General features: G+C 44.2%; 1 protein-coding gene across 3 annotated transcripts in view; it reads left to right on the top strand.

The window, feature by feature from the left end:
• The first annotated feature begins 4,605 nt into the window (after window positions 1-4,605).
• LOC115565785 (galactosylgalactosylxylosylprotein 3-beta-glucuronosyltransferase 1) overlaps window positions 4,606-16,122 on the top strand; it is a 79,384-nt gene continuing 67,867 nt past the window's right edge. For 2 of the 3 annotated variants that reach the window (XM_030391305.1, XM_030391298.1), the window contains exon 1: window positions 4,606-5,238. The gene's annotated coding sequence lies outside the window, so the exon portion shown is untranslated. The remainder of the gene's footprint in view (window positions 5,239-16,122) is intronic. The other variant, XM_030391313.1, reaches the window with a different exon arrangement.

The raw sequence follows: 16,122 nt of genomic DNA, 5'->3' as shown, positions 1-16,122 counted from the left end.
CAATGTTTGCCGTAAATTAACATTATGAAGTAAATACTGACTGCACAGTGTAATGGCTATAGAGTAATGACACCATTGGTGTTTAGATTAGTTCCCAGTAAACCTCACTGTGACTTTGCTATTTTATCTGCCACCAGGCATGAAATCTCCTGGGGAAATGAAGGCTGACTTCCAGTCAGGCTATCTGCTTATCTATCTGCTTTCACATCTCCATTACAGACTAAATAAATGAAAACAACTGTTTGCCCTTTGTTGTTAGTAGTTGTGACACTACGGAAAATGGAAAGCCAACAATACTTCCTTGGGGAAATGTTGTCTGTTTCCACTTTAAGCAAAAGCAAAAAGGCAAATCAATTTTTGCCACTATAGTATTTGATGGGTTGTGTCATATGTGCAATATGGGAAGAAAACTCAAATCTTTGATGGCATTTGGTTTGGTCAAGGCAAACATGCAGAAAAAAACGGACTAAATGAAGACTGTAGAAGTAATAACACGGCGGCAGGAAAATGACAAACAAATAAAAATCTGTAGCTAAAGCAGTTTGTAACATCGGTCTGTGTCTGACTCGCTGACAACACTTTTTTAAATGAAGCGTTCAGCTATACTGATGAATTCTTATATTTCAAAATGGATTTTTTTTTTGTGTGTGTGTGTTTGGGAAAATGGATGATAGCTCCATCTACCATCAAAAATGCATTCATGTAACAATTCCCAACGTGAGACGAGTTTGCCAGGCAAAGTAGAATCACATTTTCTGGACTCAACTCTCTTCTTCAAAGTCTGTCAGAACACTAGATATCAATGGACCCCCAGTGAGGCCAAGGGGGGGCCTGCCCACCGGGCCTGGCTCCAGCACCAGCAGCATATCGGGGCCCATTCCATCTGTTGCCCTTGTCCTGGGTGATTGTGTGTGTGTGTGTGTGTGTGTGTGTGTGTGTGTGTGTGTGCACTGCCCTACTCTACTCCCATCTCTATCATCTGCTGAACTCCAATGTCTCCTCTCTGTTTCCCTCTTATTAGGCCTGAAAAGACACACCAGATGGCTTGTGGGGGAAAAAAAAATAATTCCCCTCCAAAAGCAAAAAGAGGCACCACCCACAGCCATGGTGGAGCTCTGAAAGATTTAAGACATACATGACATACTTTTAACACACACACATACACACATAATGACCTCATTGGCTGATGCTTGAAATGTACGAAAAGCCCTATGTCGGTAGAAAAGATTGACAGCAGCAGATAAATCAGACGATCAAGTCTTAAGATGTATTCTTGATGGATTGACCCGACACACATGACCTTGACTCTGGGGCCGCACAGTATTTCAGGATGGACACTGTGTGTGTAATCATGTTCTGTTCACAAACTCAATAGTCGAGTCAAGTTTATTTATAGTCCTTTACACGAGCATGTTTCAAAGGATTCATATATCAAACACACTGGAGCTCACATTCACGCTGATGGGCCCACGTGCAGTCTCCAGAACACCTCACCTGAATATGAGCGCATGAACACTCAACGCAGAAAAGGATTGAACTCCTGGACCTTTTTGTTTTTGTGATGCCTACAGCAGGCTTTTTTTTCGTTTTTCATTCAAACAAGTGTTAAATAGCTCTGTATTCCTACAGTAATCACTGTTCTAAAGTGTGTGTTCAGGACCCCATGTCTGCTCTCCCCGTACTCATGCAATAAGAAAAAAAAATACATTCTCTGGTATCCCTGCCCAATGAGAGAACTCTTTCAAGAGGCGGTCCTGTCGGCTTGGGAAATGTGCAGAGAGCAGGAAAGGGAAAGCTACCAATTCTAATGTTCCCAGTTAAGCTTACATAACCAAACAGGCAAAGTGCTGAAAAACACTTGGAGAAAAGAAAGAGTCAAAGAGAACTGAGCTGAAGAACAGAAACAGAGGAGTTGCGCAAGTGTGGTGACGCTGTGAGGAGGGAGGGGATTGCTAATTGTAAGAAGTTAGGTAAAATAACGTCAATGCTTACAGCAGCTTTAAAGGAATAGTCTGAAATTCTGGGAAATATACTTGATCACAGTGTGACACTGAGGTAAATCTGATGATCACTACCACTCTCTTAAATATGAAGCTATAACCAGCACAGGATGACTTGAAACAGGTGGAAGTAGCTATCTTTTTGAAGATATAGAAAAATCCACCTGGCACTGACTCCAAAGCTGTTTGGATAGTCAGTTGCTTAAAAAAAAACTAAAGAGATTAGTCCATACTGTGTGCATACAATACCCTGATCCAGACACCCAAGTCAAAGTCGAGTCCTGAGTCAAAGTTGTTACTGATAACATCTAGCCACTAAATGTGGCATTACATCTCCCCTTACCATTGCGTTTACATCACAACGCTAACATCTGCACCATCAAGTGGTTGCCAGCTTGTTGCAATACCTTATGATGCTTACCGTAGCTAGCTAACGTTAACTTCACTAACTCTAACTAGCTTAAATGAGGCAGGACACTATGCTGGGTGCATACTGTGACAGCCATTCTTATGCTTCTTTCCCAACAAACGGGCAACTACCAAGACTCTTGATCACTGATGAAACACAGACACCATGTGATAACAACATCCAGATACTATTACTCACAAACCTTGCTAGAAGCTGGAACCAACCATCAGAACTGTTATGCAGAGGCAAGCAAAACAATCATTCTGGACCCGACAAACATTTCAAAACTATTATTCACGATCATGATGTTTTTGGAAGAAAAGAGAAATTCTCTGCATCTTTCCACAAGCTCTGTAGATGTCTGAATACGATTTGTCTACATACAAAAGGATATCAGTATGAACTTTAAGTCAAGTATCTTTTTCCCACCAAGATACTGCAGGATCGGAGAGAAAAGACAATGTATAAGTACCTGTCTAATAGTATGAATTTAATTTGTAATATATCATTATAATTACCTCCACATCACATCTAAACCATGATATATAACAACCAGATGAAAAACATATAAACCAAATACATGAAACTGGCAAAGACAAGCCATTCTAGTCACTGTGTGCTGAGTCAAATGAAGTCACCAGTCTTGAACTTCCAAGTCCAAGTCCAAGGTGCAAGTCATCAAAACAGTGACTGGAGTCAGCATCTCCGAAGACAAACAGCCCCCTTTTTTCTTTCTCCTACACATGATGAAGCCGCCCTGGAACACACTCGTCCCTTCCTGAAAATCCCTCTGTCAAACACCCGTGTCACACTCTCCTGTTTTTTTTGATTCAGCAACTCGAGTCATGAGAGTTCGAGCCGACTGACGGACCGGAGCTCAAAATACCACATGGCACTTTGCAGCGAAATGTGGCGCGCGGTCGCTAGATCATCTGACGGCTTTTTCACCAGGTTGTCCGGGCTTAAAGACGCGCAGTCACCATCACCCGGGCGGCTGTGCTCTCCACAGCAATTTAGACGTTTCAGCTCCCTCCTGGCTGCTGCCTGCTTTTCATCGTCATACTGTGAGGGCAAAACGAAAAAATAGTCTGTGAGGTTTCATATGTCAGACATAATTAAAAACATTAATGTGCAGAGGTGTCTGTGTATGACTTTATTCATTTTTCATGTACGTGACACTCTGGGAAACCATGTCGTCTTCTCTCCCCACGGTCTTGTTTTCCCCTCGGGCAGGGCCACCTCAGTCTTCCAGCCCTCCTCTTCCTGTCTCTCTGGCCTGGCCGAGCTCCTCTGCAAGCCAGTTCTCCTCTCCAGGCTCAGAGGAGGTGAGCTGGCCTGAGGTGATGGTTTTTGATCCTCACACCAGACGCTGTCTCACCTCCACAGCAGACAGGCTCTTTATTCAGTGACGCCTGAAATTAGATGGTGCACTTTTTTTTAAGGGGGATGGAAATGTCGTTGTGGAATTGGCACCGGGGTAGCCGCTGCCAATCACCGGAGCTACGGTAGCATCTGGAGATGTACGCTGTGGACTTTAGGTCCTCTGTCATCCGGAACGGAGCGACTTTTGTGTGCGCGTGCAACATTTTTCGCTCACTCCACCCAGTTCCCGCGATATGTTTCTGCATGCGTGCTGTTGTGCCAGTCAGTCATGCACGAGGGAAAGCTTTTGTCTGTGACACAATTGCAGCTCTTCCAGAATTAATTCACCACTGCCAAAACCAACATATGCTCTTGTCTTATACGGTCATTCTGCGTGTGTCCAAGCTGTTGCCTTTAAACGTCTTTGTCGGGGATGAAGGATCTGTGCGGTGAGGTCATGTGTGTGTCTGCAAATAGAAGGGTAGGGCTTGTACAGTTTGTCACTTAGTGGACTGACTGTACAGTTATTGCACACACACACACACACACACGCACACACACACACACACACAAAAAGAAAAAGGAAAACTGGACTCCCTCTCTCTCTTCTCTGTCTTTGGCCACGTCCTCTTCTTTAACACCTCTTCTCCACCTCCATCTCCCTCCTCTCCCTCTCTCTGAGCAACTCCCCCTTCCCTTTCCTCTCACTCCCCCCCCCCCTCTTCTTTCAGTGCTGCAGCCCACCCTGCTCCGAGCTTTAATGGTACATGCCATTAGAAAGCCCATCTACGGGAGGGGAGGAGGGGAAGAAGGGAGGAGGGGGAGGAGGGTGGTCTCAATCTCAGCTAAGAGGCTACTTTAGTCCCCCCCAACATAAGCACATTCACAGATGTCTCTGCACGCGTAGAGCCATCTCACCCGTCACGACAGAGCAGCCTGCCCCTGTGTGAAGTAGCGAGGCGCGGACACAGAGAGGAAAGCGGAGAGGGACAAGAGAGAGAGAGAGAGACACACACACACACAAAGAGAGAGGTAGAGAGGAGAAGGGGAGGGAGGCAGAGCGAGAGAAAGAAGAGGTGAGGAGCGCATACATCGCTGCCACTCTGACGTCTCCCCTTCATGCGCCTGTTTCAGCTGGTGTGAGCGCAAGAAGAGGAGAGAAGGAAAGGGAGGTCCTCTCTGTCCTCTCTTTGCTTTCGATTCCCTCCTTTTTTTCCCTTTTTTCTTTTTTTTTTTTTTAATCTCCATCAATCCGAGGCATGAAGGCATGAAGGCGGGTGTCAGCTGGCACGGCAGAATAAAAGGAAAGGGATGCTGTGAAAGCCGCCTCTCTTTCAACAAGGGACAAGGAAGAGGAAGTGGGGGACAACACACAGCGGGGACAAAAACAGGATTTCTAGAATGAATGGGAGTCCTTCTGCCGCATGCGCTGGGAATAGCAGTCTCACACTGAAGTCTCTGAATGAGGTAAAGAAAAAAAAGATTAATGATACCACTTTATCTTGCCTTTTTCCCCTCGCAGCCCGATTGGTCGACGGGGTCAGATAAACATCTCGGAGGCACTTGAAAGCATGCACATGAGCTTGACAGGGATGAACCAATTTCCATGCTGATCAGGTCTGGAACAGCAGAGGGGGAGATTGCCATCTTTTGTCCCCGGGTCGCTGCGTGTGTGCAGCGGCATGGTGGAAGTGAGGGGAAATCTATGCATGTTGCATGCCGCAGAGAGGCAGCGTGAGCTGGGGTGGGGGGGAGAGAGAAGAGTCGGTGCTAGTGCGCCTGATGAAAAGAATCGCCGATAATCCTCGTGATGAGCGTTTGGCCGCGGAGGCGCCAGAGGAAGCACGGGGAGATATCCTCTCAACTGACCGGCAAAGGTCCAATTAGAATTTAGGTTGAGTGAGTTCAGCTGATAAATGTAAATCGAATTCACATTTTTCATCAATATTGATTTGGTCTCCAGTGGTACACATTAAAAATCATGCAAGTAAAAAATGAATGAAGACTCAGAAAAAAAGGGGTAAGGGGTAGCTGAGGACTAGAACAAAATGCAGTGTGTGTGTGTGTGTGTGTGTATGTGTGTGTGTTTGTGTGTTTTCTAAAGCAAAGTCTGACAGAACACTTTCAGTAGTGGCCCTGGGGAGCCGTACACTACCTTCCAGACAGAAAATAACAACTTGTCTACAGGAACGAACAGAAAAGGGGGCATTGGCTCGAGAAAAAGGAAAGCTTGAGTGGAAGTTTAGTGGGCTGTACGTTCTCATTTCAGACTCCTTACCCACGAAAGTCCTGGCTGCCGGTGAAAAGATGCAGCGGTGGTGGTTTTTTTTCCCCTCGACCGGCAGGTGCACTAACAACTCTGTGAAGAGGGAACAACAGCACTTTGTTTCAACCGGTGCTCCGCGCGGATGGCACATTCTGGCTGTAACGATCATCTGGGTGTGCATAAATGTACGTGTGAAAACAAGCGTTGGCAACGTCAGCATCGCAGGGCTCAGTGCTTTCAGTAGTCTCAGTGGAAAATCTTGCACAGCGATGTTACGGTGCCAAAGGTCTGGGCTCCGCTCCGAAAAGTCCTTGCTCATGTGTCAAGACACATCAACCCGACTCTCCCTGGAAGTTCTGACTGGTCCAGGCTGACACCCATCGTGACATCAGGCATACTGGGAAAATGTCTCTGAAGCTCATATTTTCACAAACAAGCGAAAAAAAAAAAAGGAAAGAAGAGATACTGTCGCTATCATTTTTGTGGAATTAACGATGCGAAAACACAGTTTGATAGCTGCTTTTACATTATGAATTCTGTGGGGAAATGAACCCCGACCTCTGGTCACCGCAGGGCTTTGTACCTGTATTAATCCGCACTTACACAAGACCACAGATTCCTCCTTCAACAACTGAATGAACCATGTGCGCTCCCTGCTTTCTAAACTCCTCATCTGTTCCTTCCTTGACGGCAGCAACACCTGGCGCCCGTTCCTCAGCCTATACGGTCGGATCACATGCAACGAAGCAGCCCCCAGCTGTTTCTCTCACGCGGGTGTTAGCATGCTTCTATAGCGCTGCACTCTGTGACCACGTATATATTTAGTTTCTGCTTGGTCTGGCAATGTCAGCAAATAGCATCCAGATCTAATTCGTGGAAGCTTGTCATTTCACTCTGTGTCCCGTCGCCCCCCACAGCCTTGACCATACAATACATCGAGTGCTGAGGGGACAGAAATACACACTTATGATGCGGCTGCAGTTCTGCCACTGAAGCTCATGAGTTACAGTTTGGAATAGAGACAATCTGTTGGCACCACTGTATACAAGGCATACTTACAGTATAACATATAAATAGTGATTCATATCCTTTTGGATGTTTAACAAGTCTTTTTACTAGAATAATGTAATAAATACAAATACGTTTTTGGCTATGAATCCTTTATTTGCTTTGTGGAATATCGCGCTTCTTTAGAGAGCTATTAAAACGTTTTGTCGCTTCAGTCAAATTAGGAAATGAACCCGACTCACGCTCTACTTTCTGGAAGAAGGTCAGAGAACATTCTGACTGGAGTGTGTGAAGTGGAACAACTTTTACTGAAGCTTTTCACTTCACAAAAAGCACTAATGTGAAAATGTGAAATGTGAAGCTATAAATGCTATAAACTCAAAAAACACAAAGCCGAAGCAAGCTACAGTGCCTCTGACTGTAGCTTCCATGCAAAAGTGATTATGAAATTATGATTTATGATAATTATGAATTATACTGGCATATTATTACGCCCTCATATACAATTTATGAACACTCAGAAACAGCAGCGACAGTACGCATGTATGGTATAGTATAAAGTGGCAACCATGACCTTTTTTGTCATCTAAAACAGGAACATCGAGACAGTAAATGTCACTATAATACACATATACAATAGGTATACAGTCCGGAAGTGGATCATCTTATGTAAATGCAGGTGTTTCATGTCCACGTATGGTGTTCACATGTTCGTCACCGATAGCTCAGCGGCATTTCACGCATCATCGCACGGTGTAATAATGTGTGTGAAGCCCGACAAGACGCAGGATTAGACTTGGAACAAATGTTTTGAAAGCGATTGACAGGGCTGTGTAGTTTCAGAAGCGGAGGGCAGCGTGTGGGTTGCGAGAAAAGCCTGTCTACCTACACTGAGAGAAGCTCACAGATACAGGTTTTCTCTGAACCCCACTCTACTGGGCAAAATTCATTTATGTTTGATGTGTGCTCAGCGCATGCTGTAGGTTTTTCTTTGAAGGTAACTGAGCTCCTCTGCAGATTCAGTCATGGCGCTGTCCAGCCTTAGGCAACAGAGGGGCGAAGCAGCAGAATAAAACATCACCTTCATCGCATACAATAGACACTCTACATCTAATGTCGGTACATGGCGGTACAGATAAGTGGAGCAGTTCACACACTCACACCCTTCTCGCAAAGCTTGCTACTGGAAATATAGGCATTAGAAAAGCAACCTCAAACTTAAGAACTACACCGCACTTTCAATTCCAATCAGAATGTGTAACAGAAATCCACTACAGAAATTCAGCCGATGTAGGTAGAACAAGTGCCGTGCTTACTGGGGGGAAACATCCCCTGGTAAATCTTCATGATCATGATTAAGCGCTCCTGTGACTGTTTCCCGGAGTGACGACACTGCAGCCTGATTTGATTCGGGGCTACATCAATAACTCTCCTGCAGTCTGAATCTAAGGGTTTGCGTGTTTACAGCAGATCATTCCCTGTACAAAATGTGGGTGGAGGCTCTGGGTGTGAAAAGATGAGCCCTCAAATCTGTATTAAAGGGACAGCAGGATTCAGAAAGGAGTCTGATTTGATGTGAGCTACTGAGAAAATGAGTTCTCACTTGATTTATTACCTCAGTAAGCGGTTAACCATAACAAGTCGATGGTCTCAATCACTAGTTTCATGTCTTCATTAGTATGTATTTGTTCATGATGTAAATTTTGGTCCCATTCAAAGTAAAACAGACAATAAAGGAGGTTATTCTTCAGGGCATGGTTATCTTGTGGTTGACACGGGGCTATCACAGCAGGGTTATTAGTCAGTTCCAATCAGAATATCACACCCAGCTCGATACAGTACTAGATTGTATCACTTCCTGTTCCTGTGGGTAAGGTACCTTGTATCGTATCGTATCGTATCGTATCGAATTGCATCGCATCGTTTGGCATCGAATATTCTTGTAAAATTTCCTGAACAAAGTGCTTAATCCGAGCATTTCCCTTTTTTGACTGAACAATAACAATATTTTTTCTACAGCTAAAATATTCTTAACACAGATTTGTTGCTCTCCGGCATCCAAGAGTTGTTGCATTCTGTACAGCATCGGTGTACAGATCATGCAGTTTATGGTAAACGGTCGGCTTGTAAGAAGTGCAACTCAGAGAGTGCTGTCGGTACTAGAACGTACAGAGAAAGTGTGTTTAAAGCAGAAAGAGAAAATAATCGGCCCTTAAAAAGTGCTACAAATTTGTGTGGTTGATACCCATCCTCTACCTCTGCCTGCAAAATGATAAACTATAATCATCTTTCAAATGTGATTTTAGTTTGTTCAAATGCTAAGAAACAACATTAGAGGGAGGCAAGATCTGCATGAATAATTAATGGTTGCTTGTAACAGCGGTGTCTTCTCATTAACAATAATACAAGTCACTCTGGTTTACAGTGTCAGATGTCTTAATTGTATGAGAATATGTTATGGCGTGGCTTGACTCTGGCCCGTGGCGATCCCACAGGCAGCGGCTTAAAAACGCACCGGGCATATGTCCCTTTTAATGAACGGCTTAGAAGCAAAGTTATAGAGAAACGAAGACTAAGAACAATATGTTGGGCCCTTGCAGCAGGGCTGTCGTACCTCTGTGGATTACACTCCATGGGGCACTTAAAATCTGTCTGGCTGCCCATTAAGACAGCCACTATCCTGGCTCATTAATGTCCTGCAGAGGAATTAGAATAAACTGTGCTCCACAGACTCCACAGTGCTGGCAGAGGCTCCCTGCCTCCTCTCCAGCAGCTTCTCTCCCTCCAGGGACAGCAGTTGTTTGCCTGAGGTACATCAGAGCAGCCCGGAGTGACCAGCAACACAGAATAATTAGATGCTCAACTCCTCCAGACTGCGCTCGCCATCGGATTCATCCTGACTTGTTTCCGCAATTTCAGCCCAGGTTGCCAAATATAATCACTGGGCAGGACTTCAGCACTCACTTAAACGGGGAATGGGGTTTGAAAAGCGCGGATTATGAGAGGAGGATGGGGCGCTCTCCTGGAAGAAGTGAAGCGGCACGAGTCACAATCAAGAGCATTAGAATCAGAGGATTGGAAGTGTGACTAATGCTGGATTTTAATACAGTTTCTGTTTGCTGGATTTCAGAGAGGACTTCTTGAGTGAACCTTGTGCAGTTGGAGTTATTCCTCTTTCTTTTCCGTGAGATGTGCAGGCCGATGTGGTGTCTTGTGACACTGACTAATGTACTTTTTATAATTCTAGTCAAACCTCAGTTGATACTCGTGAAAAAAATCTCATGTTAGAATCTCAGTTCATTCAGTGGAAATAACAGGTTAGAAGCGAGGCGTGCTCTCCAGTATTTCATTCATTATTGCTTTTTGCCCAGCGTGGAGACCCTTGAGTTTCATTTTTTCTTGTTAATGATGCTGTCATGCTCTTGTTTGGCTTTCATTTCATTTGGGCTATCATTTTTTATGTCATCACTGTAAAAGGAAAGCTAATATTTTCATTTTTCGGCAACAGAGTCCAGCTTCACTGAGAGAGCGCGTTTCAGTTTTATCTTATTTAGGCTCCTGAGGAAGAATTTCATTGCAAGCAGAAATCTACCATGACAGCGAACGGCTGCTATTGCTAATAACTTTTTGCATTTGCTGAACAAGTTGGTGTGAGTTTGGATCAAAAGAACAGCGCAATTTCTGTTTGTCGGGGATTTGCTGCTGAGGCCTGTAACGCTGTTTACCCGTTCAATCAGTAATGCTGCACGATTCAAATAAGTTTCCCCCGTTTTCTTAATTAATTTATTTTTCTTTTCTTTTTTTGTATAATCTCATTATGTGTATTTGTGGCTGCCGATGGACCCCGGGGGCAGTACCGCTGTGTTGGGAAAAAAAGAAGGTATTAGGGACAGCTGGCAGTGGGGTATCAGTTGTGTTCACATTCATCGGGCCTGCTGGAGATTAGAAGACAGAGCAAAGATGAGACTGGAGGCGTATAGTATGTGCAGTCATTGTACATGCACACACACACAGGCACACACATGCCCCTCACACACACGCACCGCATCTACAGGCACAAACACTAAGCACAGCTCCTGACCCAGCCCTCGAGCTTTGCCTCCCCCACTGTCAAATCGTATTGTGCCACACGCAGTGAAGAACAGAAGAAGAAAAGAGCGGAAAAAAAACAGTTCCTTTCCCTTCCCTATGTTCACGTGTTTTCTTTGAGTGTCACAATTACACAACACGAGAGAGCAAACAGGAAGAGATCCAGTCAAAAATTAGTTTAACCTTTAATCAGCGTGGTGTAGATGGCACAGCTTGTGCCTATACAGTGGAGTGTGGGAGGAGGAGGAGGTGTGCGGAGGCTGCAGCACGGGCTGCTTTATGTTATACAATAGTTGTCTGAGGTCAGGAGGCTGAGATGATCATTTCACATAATGACAGACTCTGTCCACACAATGATGATATGATCTGACAGCGGCGGTGGGTGAGGTCCCTGTTAGTCAAGCAGGGTGACACGTGTAGTAAATCTATTCTGACATCAAAATCAAGCACTGAATAATTCTTAACATTAATATGACTATTTGGCGGCGGCGGGGGGTGCACAAAAGTTACCAGGCTCCTTATTTTCAAGTTCATTAACGGTGGTTTACACTCGGCGAAGTACAGCTTAGGCTATCAAATAAGTGTGGTTTAAGTGGCGAATCTCCCGTGTGAGCTATTATGCTTTTTTGTCTGTGTGAAAAAACACCCAGTTCCTTCCAGGGATCACTGCTGTAATTACTCCCAGATTAGGCAACAGCGACGGCAAACACGGGGCGCGACAAAAAGTCCTGGTTTTGAGGCACAAACAAGCTCTCTCAATTACCCTCTTGAGAAAATCCTCGAGGCTTTGTCGTAAATCCCTTCGTTTTAACAACAACGACAAGTGTCTGTCCATCTCTGTAGGGGGAAACGATCACTTATGAATACGCTGGGAGATTACTTCTGCAACCTCTGGAAGACAAAGGAGTTTGCAATGACCCGCCGCAGTTCATTGCGCAGATTTATGAACATCCGCCAGTCACAGCGGCGGTTGAAGTCAGTGTACCTGATGTTCGATCTGATCAAATTACCGCAGAAAAAGCCCACCTCTGAATAAGACCACATCCTAAAGAGGTAGCTGTGAACGCTCAGAAGGTCATACAAATAAACAGGTGACCAAGAGTGATTGGCATTTGTGGATTTACATCTCTCCTGCACCTCGTGAACGACTGGATTCGATTGATAAAATGGATTGGTAAAAGCTGTTAAGCAGACAATAGAGGCACTATGGACGATGGTGATAGATTCCCAAATTTCCCCTCAGGTGGTTCAATAAAGGATTATTCAGGATTATCTTAAAGACATGTTGTTTCTTGCTTTTTCCTGTGGTCAACCCAAAAAAGCCTGTTGACTCTATTGAAAAATCCATCCGTTTGATTCATTTGGCACTGCTTAAGGATGAAGATCGCTGTGTCGTCCTGTCGCCCCTTTCTGTAGCGCAAGATCCATTTTAAAAAGCCAACAACTCTCTCCATCCGTCTCGTCTTTGGTCGTACTCAGCCTCTCATATCTGAGGGCTCCATGCTGAGTTCAAGCTGTGTTGGCCCCGGTCGGTGCTGATTCATGGCAGAGATCTTTCACGGCCAGAAACATGGAGAGCCTGTGCGGAAATGTTCAATATCAAAGGTGTCAACTTCTAATACATTTCACCTTTGTTTGCCCTTCGGATTCATACAGACTCCTCGTTGCTGTTATAGCGCCGCGTCTTTGTTTCTGTGGTTTATTATGTAAATGTAGATGCAATCTGCAAAAAGACACCTTGCTCATTATTAAGAAGCGTCTCGATGTGTGTTGTGAATCTGTTGTCAGCGCTAATGATGCTACCAAGCTATAAGAATTCATCAGCAGACTCAATCTCATTTTCTGTTGATCTTGATAAAGGAACTGTTCTGGTGTTACTAACAAATAGGGCCTGTGTCAGTAGGGCATAAATTATGTCTTCAGGCTGGATGGGAATGCTGAGATGACTGTGACAATGTTACTTATTTATTTTGTTTGTTGAGTTCACTGAGATGCTGAAAACAGGGTCCATTGTATTTATCTCAAAAGGTCAGATGTAAGTGGAATCAAGGAACAAAAATGAGCTTTTAGATATGATAATATATAAATAACAGCACATTCGTGACAACCCTGTTTAAGAATTTCAACTAATAATTATTTTCATCTTTAATCTGGCAGAGATTATCCCAATTCATTATTTATTGTCTATTGAGTGTCAAAATTTTTTGAAAAAAGGCTCATCACAATGTCTTAGAGGCTCCAGTTGCTTCTTTTTCCAACCAATTCTCCGAAAAACCCAGACTCTCTTCATTTGCTATCATAAACGACAAAGGGAAGCAGTGAGTGCTTTCATTTAAGAAGCTGGAACCAGCAAGCGTTCAACATTTTCCCTGGAAAATTGTTGCAGCTCCCCTCCATTTCACGGCAGGGGGAAGTTGGGTGTCATTGCATTACGTATAAAGGCCTCTTATCAATCAAAATGGGTGCTCACAGCATTTAGTGCAAACTAGACGCACAGCGCGGAAAAATCTGATTTTCTACTGGCACTCTTTTACCACACTCACTTACCATTTTGTGCCTGATGAGGATGTTCATGAGGTGTAACGCAGCACACAGTGGAGTGACACATCCAAACACGGCCACACACCTTGCAGCCCTGCAGCTCAGGCCAGCAAGTGTTGTGTAAGCTGCCGCCCCGGACCTCTGCAAACAGCTGACGGATGCAAAACGAGAAGAAAATGCAAGGGCTGGTGCATTATGGCTTCCATTTTCTAAATGATTTTCTAGATCTGAGACCAATCTGATTTACTAATCTACCCCACGAAAACACTATTAAAACCATGACATTTTTTTTTTTTTTTTTCGCATCCCTCGGTGCTGAATGTGCTGAACTCATTTTCTGCCATGGTGCAATCATCCTTGTTACGCAGTATGAAATAGGATTGGCACAGGGAGAGGGCTGTCTGGTTTTTCCTACTCGGAGTTACTGGAGGTAATGTGGGCAGCAGTTGTGACTGTTTTGACTGAGCAAGATGGATAAACACCCATTTGCAGCAGGGAATTACTCTAGATTAAATATTAATACATGTTTTTTTTTTACCTTGTGCGACATATTTACATATTCAGACCAACAATACCAACACAGCAAGAATACAGAGCAAATACAGAGGGAGTGTGTCAGCGCAGGCGGTTTGATTCCACTTCACTATTAAATTAGGTCTTGTTAGTATTCGTATTTCCAAACATCCAGCTTCTGTCAAAGCCAGAAATTAATTCTGTAGGAACACTCCAAGGTGTGTGACTGACACGAGTGAGAGGTAGAAGAGCTCAATGTGCAAATGCTGCTGAAGAATGGAGTGATGCTCCGTGCTGAGGAGTCAGAGACCAAAAAGGCCTCGGCTAGCCTGTCTGCATTGTTCCTGGTGTTGCCACGAGGACATGACCCTTAATGTGCAGTTACATCTCACATACAGTGTTGCATCTGTCAATCATGCTTTCACACGGGTCATAATATTTTGTAGTAGCTGAAGTCATACTTTGAAGGAATGGATGTTTTATTGACTATATTTAGAAATACACAAAATTGCATTGAAAATTCAGTCATGGAAAATAAAAACAAAGGCAAAATGCCGCCATAAGTGGCTCAACGTTGGTACCAATCTGGCAGCTATTATATATATATAGGAAGAAAAAAACACAAGAGAGAAAGAAAATTATTCATGCAAAGAAGCAACCAGCTGCCGAGTCGACAGCCTGCTTCCTGATTCCACTGGCATGCGCATGCCCTTTGTAAGGGAACGATCATGTGATGTGCGCTATCAGGCACGTTAAAGGTAGGGAAGGCAGTTCTGGGGAAAGATGGTTGATTGTGGAGTCTCAAATACTGCCGGGGTTGGAATTTCAGGGCCCAAAGTGTCGGTATTTGACAACCTGGGACTCCGCAACCAACTGTCTCCAGGATTGCCCTCCCTACATTTAATATTTACTGCGATAAAACTGAGATTCTTTTGGTTTTAAAGTGCCGTTCTATGAAGGAAAACTTGATCATGCACATGTAGTAAAAGTGTCTATGATTCTCTCATTAAATTGCTGACATAGGCTACCCTTTAAATGTTGGCCCTTAACCAGTGTGGTGTTTTCTGATTCCCCTGCACATCGACTAAAGTGAAATATATTAATGGCATATTTTCTCAGTCGAACTGTCTCGAGGGCCTCTTGTGTGTAGTTTGCTGTGTGTGGCTGTGTTTGCTGTGTATGGCTGTCGGAAGTCCAACTCATTTCCAAAATTGATTTAGTGTCAAAACTTTCAAAGAACAAGGTGACCTGTTGGAGCATCCACCGCGCCCATTTATCGCCTTCCTGCTTTGGACTTTAATTAAGGCTCTTGTATGAGCAATGAGCGGTGCGTTCTGACCCGCAATGCGCCAGCATTAATTTGCTGAGCTCCGTGGCTATAAGAATTGATTACTGTGAACAAACTGTAAAACAGATACAAAATAAAGAGCTTAAGCCGTCCGCTGTCATAATCACACTCATAATCACAAGCGATGTGTCAGTCTATGACTAAAGTGTGGAATTTTTAAGGTTTATCGATGTATACATTTTGATCTCACAACGTGGATAAACAGTGGCAGGCGCCCACCCTCGCCTCTCTACGCTTAATGCTAAGCAGCAGGTTTGATATGCAGTTTACATATGCAGTCCTGAGGGCTGCAGCACCATGCCCCTCAGGCAACGTCTGCTGAGCCTGTCCTGTATCATCCGACTACAGATACACTGGCTCGGAATATTATCTCCGGGAAAAATATGTGGGAATTATTAGAGCAGAAGTTGAGCAATGAATTGTGCATTCATAGTATGGAATCTGCCATTTGTATCAACCAGGGTTTGCCCTTCATGCTCACACTAAGGAAAATCATTTAACTGCCCTACACGGAGTCGGGGTCGCTTCCTGAGGATTGTCATGCTGCTTGTGGATTACCAATAAAAACAGTGTTGGACATGGATTT

The sequence above is a fragment of the Sparus aurata genome, chromosome 2 (assembly GCF_900880675.1).
Source record: "Sparus aurata chromosome 2, fSpaAur1.1, whole genome shotgun sequence".
NCBI classification, from domain to species: domain Eukaryota; kingdom Metazoa; phylum Chordata; class Actinopteri; order Spariformes; family Sparidae; genus Sparus; species Sparus aurata.
The sequence above is the reverse complement of the archived record's forward strand: the minus strand, read 5'-3'. Positions and strand labels throughout refer to the sequence as shown.